Consider the following 9,765-nt stretch of genomic DNA (forward strand, 5'->3'; position numbering starts at 1 on the left):
CTTATTACAGCCCCATCGGGACTCCCTCTAACTCTTGCATCTTCTCCAACCTCTCGGGTGGGGATGGCCGTTCTCAGTTCCCCAGACAGAGCTAGACTTCTTGAGCTACTCAACAAGGTCCACGTGAAGACTCAAAAGTTCAAAGGCCACCTCCATGAGGATGCGGAAGCTCATGTGAGGAAGTTCCTCACAGCATGTAAAGCTAAAGGTGTGGAGAATGAGCATGCGTTCCTTCACATCTTTCCTTCGTCATTGGAGGATGCAGCGGATGTATGGTACAGTCAATTTCCTCCGGACCACTTCCAGACGTGGACAGACCTAAGGGAGGAATTCTTACGCACTTTCAAGTTGGAAAAATTCGAACACATGATTGTCCAAGAGTTGTCCATTGACACCATGAAGCCTGGAGAAAGCATCTCTGAGATGTACACAAGGATGAGGGTCTTGGCGGCAAAGATGTCTGTGCCACCTAATGATGCTGTTATGAAGGGATGGTTTTTGAAAGCATTACCCCCTTCCATTGCTATAAGGTTGGTGGATAAACTCCCTGAACATGCCTCACTTCAAGACTTCCTAAAAGAAGCTGTCAAGATGGAACGGTCACAGTTAAGCTTTGCCTCATCAACGAATACGACCACCCAACTCCCAAGAGAGGAGGGATCATCCGCATGGCAGCAACTCAAGAAGGAGTTAGAAGAAATCAAAGAAGGCCTGAAAGATAGAATAAAGGTGGATGGCCAATCGTCCTTTGAGGCCCAAATTCGAAGTGGCCTTTGGTGCACCGAATGCAAGGGTTCTAACCATGGTTACTGGGAGTGCCCCTCCAAGCGAAAGGTACCTACTTCTACCTCATTTTGTACATTTTGTGAGATCCATGGACACGATGCCTCTGAGTGTAGGTACCTTAAAGGATTAAGGAAGCTTCTTCCAAAGTATACCTCGGGGGAACCTCTGGTTGCTGCAGTCAACAGAACGGTACCCATAACTTCTGGTCCAGCAGAAGTATCTCCTGCTCCCCCTCTTGCACGAGCATCTGAGCCACCCCCTCCTCCTGGCATGCCACCTCCATTGCTTCCGACTCCCCCTTTGCTCCAAGCTCCTGCCCCCAATTCAATTGGTTCCCCTTATTTCTATCCTCAGCCATACTATGCCCCGTACCAACCACCTATGTCAGGGGGTGGCTATGGACCCTCTTATCAACGCGGTCGAAGGGGTGGTTTCAGAGGTGGACGCGGAGGTGTAGGCAGGGGTACAAACTTTAGAAGACCCATCATGTGTTACAGATGTGGCGAGTACGGCCACTACCAAGATGATTGTACACAGCCGTTCGGGGGACCCTCTTGTACACAGTGCAACACAAATGACCACTACACCAGAGATTGTCCCAATAGAAGAGTGGAACCCGCATCCCAAGTGAATATGGTTGATGTAGTAGTGGCGGGGGAGGGCAACAATCCCCATTTGATTGGCGCAGTGTTGGGCGCTGTGACACGGTCACATACAAAAGGTGACAAATGTAAGGGTGACTCAGAGTCAGCACCGGAGACCTCAGCACCAATGAGTTCGACAAGTGTTCTCCCACCGAGGTCATTCTCCTCCTCCAAGGTACACAGTACGCCCAGGAATAGACCAACCATGCTGGCTTCTGATAGTGATTCAGAAACAAACTCGAAGGGCCCACAACCATTAAGGTCAACCACTAACTCTGGGAGTGCCTCATCCTCGGGGGATCACTCTATGCCTTTGAGGTATCAGGAGGTAGTAAAGGGTGTCACGAGAGATCTTCAAACAAGTTCTGAAGATGAAGGTAGCACACCTCAGCTTCCATCCCGCAAGTCTAGAACTGTGAGGTTTGCAACAGAAGTGACAACCCTCGGACAGTACCGGGATAAGGAGGCACGAGTAGGTCCTCCCACTTTGTCCTCAACAGCACTCAACAGAGAAGAGGCTATGGGAAAAAGGGAAAGGAGTAATGGAAGAGAAACCAGTGGAGACAATGACTCACAGTTCAGACCTACATCCACATCCTCGTGTAAGCTTCGACCCTCGGCCAGAGGCTAGGAGGATGAAGTTACAAAAGGCTAATGCTAGTGTCCACCACTACTCCCTGTTTGAAGATCTTATGAGTTTCAAACCCAACCTCACTCTACGACAACTTTGTCTATAGTCCCCCCAAATCAAGCATCAGACTATTATATTTCTGAATCGCCTCCCAGGAGGTCGACACAAGGGATCTACTCCGAGTGGGCCACCACCAGAGACATTACCGGCTCAGCATGGGTCTACACCGGACCACTTCTCTGCCTACGCTGCCCTCACTTGTGAACAAAGTCCCAAGCTCACCGTGGAGATCCATGGAGTGGAGCTGAAGGACGTCTTCCTCGATGGTGGGGCGGCTGTGAACATTATGCCAAAAGGTACACTCCAAAAACTAGGGTTGAAGTTGACAAGTGATGTTCACTTTCAGGTACGCATGGCTGATCAACGCAGAGTAAAACCAATGGGTGCAGTCAAAGGTGTTCACATGAAGATTGGCGGAGTAACTTTTCTCTCCAATTTTGTTGTCCTTGATATGACCGAAAATGAACAAACTTACCCTCTACTTCTTGGTCGGCCATGGTTGCGGTCTTCAAAAGCCATTCAGGATTGGTCAACTGATGAAGTTCGATTGCCCCTGGGATCGACATCCCTCGAAATAGATATGGTCACAGGGCAGGCAAGGCACATACCAATAGAACTAGGAGAGGAGGATTTTGAAGAACAAGCCGGAGTCGAAGAGGAGCATTGGGCCTGTGGGGACTGGCCCAGGGGTGGTGACCAAGGTATCAATGAGGAGACAACCCTAGAAGGATTTGAAAGTTTGACCTACTTGTTGGATCGGGCTGATCAAGAAGACGAGGAGGCTGTCATTTTGGATTGGATGGGAGCCCTGGGCTCATTAGCGGTCAACATGGTGGAACTATGCCAACAAGAAGATCAAGAAGAACACCTACTTGCAGTGTCAGAAATCCACCCAGAACGACAGGGTCTGGCTGAACTAGTTTACGAAAGGATGCCCTTTGGACTTTGCAATAGTCCACACATGTATAAGAGAATGGTCACTAGGGGTACTACAGTGGACACCACAGATCGTACTGAGGACAATGATGGTACTGCAGTAAACATTGAGGATCGTCCAGTGGCCGACATGGAGGACATTGGTCAAAATGATGCTGACAATACTATAGGATACAATGAAGGATCTACTAGGGACGAGGCTAGTAGGGCACAACCCACCAATGGTACTTCAGAGTACAATCATGGTATTACGGTGCACAACCATGGTACTACGGTGTACAACCATGGTACTGCTAAGTGCAATGATGGTGATAGAGAAAACAGGAACACTAATGAAGACGAGACTGATGATGATAGTGATTTAGAAGAAAGTGACATAGACATTGCTGAACTTGAGGAGAATCACCACCAACAGCTTGAAGTCTTGGGCGGACCCAGGGTGCATACCGGATACAGAGATGAGGACATGGTCGATCTCACTTTGCTTGACCTTTTCTTATCAGAAGCCGACCACCCCTCAACTCAAGACCTTCCGGAAACCACTATGAGGTGGAAGGCTTACCTTACCGGGGCATGCTGAAACAGTCACCGAGGCATCGAAGGCACACAACATCTGCAACATCTACTGATTCTACATCTCAGTCAATGCTTGAGAACCCCCCAGTTACTTACCCCTCATCTTGGTTGAGAGAAGTGGAGGGGGACTTTCCCCTTGAAGATACTCCAGCACATACAGGACTGAGAATGGGTGAACCAAGTACCTCAACATCCCAATGCATTGCCCCTGTTGATGAGGCACGGAACTGGCGGTATCTCAACACACCGACCTTTTTAAAGAATTTGTGGATGTCTTTGCTTGGTCCTACAAGGATCTGAAGGGGGTGCCCGCTGATTTCATGGAGCATAGCATCGACTTATATCCCGATGCAGACCCTGTGATTAAAGGTCCATACCGCATGAATCCCAACTACGGCAAGGCAGTCCAAACAGATATACAGAAAATGGAGCAAGCAGGATTAATCTACCCAGTGGATTACTCCGATTGGGTCAGTGGAATTGTCATTGTACCCAAAAGAGAGACCGGCAAACTTAGAATATGTGTTGACTATCGGAGTTTGAATGCTGCAACACGACGTGATAGGTTCCCCCTTCCCTTCACAGATAGAGTGTTGGAGACAGTGGCAGGACATGCTTTATACTCATTCATGGATGGATATAGCGGGTACAACCAAGTTCGAGTGAAAGAACAGGATCAGCCCAAGACTACCTTTGTCACTCAATGGGGAACATACGCCTACCGAATGATGCCCTTTGGATTATGTAATGCCCCGGCAACCTTTCAACGACTTGTAACCAAACTCTTTCAAGAGAATATCGGCAAGTTTCTTGAGGTATTTCTAGATGACTTCTCTGTTTTTAATGGTAAATCGGCCTCCCATCTTGATCCGGCCATACAAAATGATCATCTACATAAGTTGAGATGGGTCTTTGATAAGTGCAGGGAAGTGCGCCTGTGTTTGAACCCTGACAAATGTTTCTTTCTCGCACTCCGAGGTGTTCTCCTTGGTCATATTGTTTCTGCTGAGGGCATGACCACGGATCCCGCAAAGGTAGAGGTGATCATCTCATTGCCCATCCCTCGTACACCCAAAGAGGTGAAGTCCTTCTTAGGGCATGTAGGATATTACCGAAGGTTCATACGTTTCTATGCCGACATTGCTATTGCACTGACAGAACTCCTACATCAAGACCGATCGTTTGTCTGGGCCACCCCACAACAACTAGCCTTTGATGATCTCAAGCATCGCCTCGTGAAGGCCCCCATCCTCCGGCAGCCCGATTGGGACGTAATTTTTCATGTCCATGTGGATGCTAGTGGGTGGGCAGTAGGTGCTATACTGGCTCAACCTAACCAGGATACTAAGATTGATTTGCCCATCTACTTCGCGAGTCGACAACTCAATGGAGCAGAACGCAATTACAGTACCACAGAAAGGGAGGGCCTCGGCATGGTTTATGCCATGACCAAGTATCGTCACTACCTCTTGGGCAACAAGTTTGTGATCATCACTGATCATCAAGCTCTTAAGTATTTATTGAATAAGCCTACTTTTGGTGGCCGGATAAGCAGATGGATTCTTCTCTTTCAAGAATTTGAATTCGACATTGTGGTGAGGGCTGGGAGACTGCATCAACCTGCAGACCACTTGTCCAGGTTACATTCCGGGGAACCAGCCAGTGGTATCACCGATGACTTACCCGATGCAGGCTTGTTCGGGATAACAGCACTACCTGATGAATGCCTATTTGCGGTGGACTGCTTCCCACCATGGTATGCCAACATAGTACACCTCTTGTCTACAGGTGGCTTTCCTCCAGGATTAACTCCAACAGAGAAACGCAAACGGATCCTTCAAGCTGCTCCTTTTAAGTTGATTGCAGGTCAATTGTACAAGCTTGGGAAGGATCAGATCTTGAGACGGTGTGTGCTTCCGCACGAGACACAATCCATTCTTAAAGAGGCACATGCTGGCATAGGTGGAGGGCATATGGCCTCAGATGCTACTGCTCGTAAGATCATGCGAGCAGGGTTCTGGTGGCCCAAGCTCTTCCGCGACTGCCATGTTCATGTGACCAGATGTGATTCATGTCAACGAGCAGGCCCCAAGCCTACGAGGCGTGAGTACCTCCCTCTCAAACCATTCACTCTGGTGCCTCCCTTCTATCGCTGGGGATTGGATTTCATTGGACCCATCTCTCCTGCCACACGCCGAGGGAACAAGTATGCTCTGCTCGCCACCGACTATGGAACCAAATGGGTCGAAGCCAAGGCAGTCAAGAACTGTACAGCCCAGGTAGTAGCCACATTTCTATATGACCAGATCATCTCTCGGTTTGGTTGTCCTGTTGAGTTGATAAGTGATAGAGGGTCTCACTTCCTAAATGACACCATTGCTGCACTAGTTCACCTGCTTCAAATAGTTCACAAATTTTCATCTCCTTATTACCCACGTACCAATGGTCTAGCTGAGAGCTCAAATCGCACAATGTGCGGGATCGTGCATCGACTTTGCCTAAACTCTCTAGCCGATTGGGACGACGTACTTCCAGCTGCTTTATTCGCCTATCGAACGGCTTACAAGGCGAGTACTGGGTATTCACCCTTCGAGCTGGTCTATGGACTGGAGGCCGTTATGCCTTATGAGTTTCATCTTGACACTCACAGGATTCTTCCAGCCAAAAATGACAACTTTGAAGCCTGCACAATGGAACGCTTGTGGGATTTGGAAGCACTGGCATAGCATCGACGTGAAGCAGTTTTCGCTCAAGAAGTTTGGCAGAAGCGACAAAAAGCTTGGCATGACCGGAACCTCAGAAAAAGAAATTTCAAAGTCGGAGATTTAGTACTCTTGTATTCCAGTAAGTTTCTCAAACACAAACCTAAGTTTGTGAGTGGTTGGACAGGTCCATTTTTCATTGCCAAGCTTATCCCAAGTGGTGGAGTCTACTTGGCCACTTTGGAAGGCAGACTCCTACCTGCACCGGTGAATGGGTCACGCATCAAGAGGTACCATGATCAATGAGAAAACACCCTCCTAGTCCTTCTCCTTCCTGGTGACATCTTCTCCCTCTGAGTGAGGGCCACTTTCTCTTTCTACGAGGGTCCTCCTCTCTGCCCCTAGTGTCACTTTCTCTCTCTACATTGCTCCTCCTCTCTCCCCTTGGCGCCAAATTTTTCTCTCTAAATGGGTCCTTCTCTTTCCACCCGAGTGTCACTTTCTCTCTCTAAGTGAGCCCTCCATTTTTCACCCCGAGCCACTTTCTCTCTCTAAGTGAGCCCTCCATTTTTTACCCCGAGCCACTTTCTCTCTCTAAGTGAGCCCTCCATTTTTCACCCCGAGCCACTTTCTCTCTCTAAGTGAGCCCTCCATTTTTCACCCCGAGTCACTTTCTCTCTCTAAGTGAGCCCTCCATTCTTTTACCCCGAGCCACTTTCTCTCTCTAAGTGAGCCCTCCATTTTTCACCCCGAGCCACTTTCTCTCTCTAAGTGTGACCACCTTTTTTCATCCCATACCACTATCTCTCTCTAAATGACCACCCTTAAAATGTGGCCTCCCTTTTTCACTCTGTGTTACTTTCTCTCTCTAACTACGGCCTCCCCTTTTCATCCTGTTTTACAAACTCCTTCTCCTTCTACCTTCTCTCCAACTCCTACCTCTCTCTTACAAAACCCTTCTCTTTCCCAACTTCTACCTCTCTCTTACAAAAACCTTCTCTTTCCACCCTATGTCCAACTCCTACCTCTCTCTTACAAAAACCTTCTCTTTCCAACCTATGTCCAACTCCTACCTCTCTCTTACAGAAACCTTCTCTTTCCACCCTATGTTCAACTCCTACCTCTCTCTTACAGAAACCTTCTCTTTCCACCCTATGTCCAACTCCTACCTCTCTCTTACAGAAACCTTCTCTTTCCACCGTATGTCCAACTCCTACCTCTCTCTTACAGAAACCTTCTCTTTCCACCCTATGTCCAACTCCTACCTCTCTCTTACAGAAACCTTCTCTTTCCACCCTTTGAACAGCCCCTCCCCGCTCTCCCTTTACCACCACCCTGCCCCTCCCTCCTCCTCTCCTGCACAACAGCCCCCCCTTTTTCCCCCTTTACCACCATCCTTCCTCCCCTCCTCCTCTCCTGCACAACAGCCCCCCCTCTTCCCCCTTTACCACCATCCTTCCTCCCCTCCTCCTCTCCTGCACAACAGCCCCCCTCTTCCCCCTTTACCATCATCCTTCCTCCCCTCCTCCTTTCCTGCACACCAGCTCCCCCCCTCTCCTCCTTTACCCACCACTCTCCCCCCCCCCTCCTCCTCTCCTGCACAACAGCCCCCTCTCCCCTCTCCTACGCCACAAACCCCCCCCCTCTCCCCCTTTACCCACCACCTGCCCCCCCCTCTCCCCTTCTACGCCACAGCCCCCTCTCCCCCTTTACCCCCCTCCCTTCCCCTCTCCCCTCTCCTACGCCACAAACCCCCCCCCCCTCTCCCCCTTTACCCACCACCTGCCCCCCCCCTCTCCCCTTCTACGCCACAGCCCCCTCTCACCCTTTACCCCCCTCCCTTCCCCTCTCCCCTCTCCTACGCCACAAACCCCCCCCCCCCTCTCCCCCTTTACCCACCACCTGCCCCCCCCTCTCCCCTTCTACGCCACAGCCCCCTCTCCCCCTTTACCCCCCTCCCTTCCCCTCTCCCCTCTCCTACGCCACAGTCCCCCCCCCCCCTCTGCCCCTTTACCCACCACCTGCCCCCCCCTCTCCCCTTCTACGCCACAGCCCCCTCTCCCCCTTTCCCCCCCTCCCTTCCCCTCTCCCCTCTCCTACGCCACAAACCCCCCCCCCTCTCCCCCTTTACCCACCACCTGCCCCCCCCTCTCCCCTTCTACGCCACAGCCCCCTCTCCCCCTTTACCCCCCTCCCTTTTCCCCCCCTCTCCTGCGCTACAGCTCTCTTTTTCCCCCCTCTCCTGCGCTACAGCCCCCTCCCTTCCCCTCTCCTTTCTTCTGCGCTACAGCCCCCTTCTCCCCCCCCCTCTCCTGCGCTACAGTTTCCCCCCCCCCTCTCCTGCGCTACAGTTTCTCCCCCCCCCTCCTGCGCTACAGTCCCCTTCCCCCCCTCTCCTGCGCTACAGTCCCCTTCCCCCCCTCTCCTGCGCTACAGTTCCCCCCCCCCCCTCTCCTGCGCTACAGTTTCCCCCCCCCCTCTCCTGCGCTACAGTTTCTCCCCCCCCCCTCCTGCGCTACAGTCCCCTTCCCCCCCTCTCCTGCGCTACAGTTCCCCCCCCCCCTCTCCTGCGCTACAGCCCCCTCCTCCCCCTCTCCTGCGCTACAGCCCCTCTCCCCCCCCCCTCTCCTGCGCTACAGCCCCTCTCCCCCCCCCCTCTCTTGCGCTACAGCCCCCTCCTCCCCCTCTCCTGCGCTACAGTCCCCCCCCCCCCTCTCCTGCGCTACAGTCCCCTTTCCCCCCTCTCCTGCGCTACAGCCCCCTCCTCCCCCTCTCCTGCGCTACAGCCCCTATTCCCCCCCCCTCTCTTGCGCTACAGCCCCCTCCTCCCCCTCTCCTGTGCAACAGTCCCCTCCCCCTCTCCTGCGCAACAGTCCCCTCCCCCTCTCTTGTGCATCAGCCCCTCCCCGCTCTCCCTTTACCCACCACCCTTGCCCTCCCCCTCTCTCCTGCGCAGCCCCCTCTCTCTGCCCACGTCCCAGGAGCAACTCTCCCCCCTTCTCCCCCCTACACCCTTTGCATCACCTCCCCTCCTAGCTCCAGCCCCCCTCCTCCCCCTAGTCTACATCTGTCCTTTTACACTCCCTCTCCACCGACACCCCTTCCTCACTCTTTTCCTCTCCATCGAAGCATGGGCCTGCACTGGTGGATCTGCTAAAGTAATCTCTCGTAGCAGATTCTGGGCTTAACCTCGACATCAACACCTCCTCCTTCCTCCTTGCCTCTCCAGACCTCGACATCGACACCCCTTCCGTACTCTTTTCCTCTCCATACGACGCCATCATTCATGCCTACCCGTGCCTCTCGTCACAAGTACAAACCCAGATTACCCCGCGATACTTTATTCGTTGACTTCCATCGGGCTCGATCAGGCCACACGATAGGATCGGGACCATCTTCCATGGCATCACTTGGCAAACGCACCACTGAT

The sequence above is a fragment of the Dipteris shenzhenensis genome, chromosome 5, assembly GCF_047967505.1.
Source record: "Dipteris shenzhenensis isolate YYH24624 ecotype China chromosome 5, Dip_SZ_1.0, whole genome shotgun sequence".
NCBI classification, from domain to species: Eukaryota; Viridiplantae; Streptophyta; class Polypodiopsida; order Gleicheniales; family Dipteridaceae; genus Dipteris; species Dipteris shenzhenensis.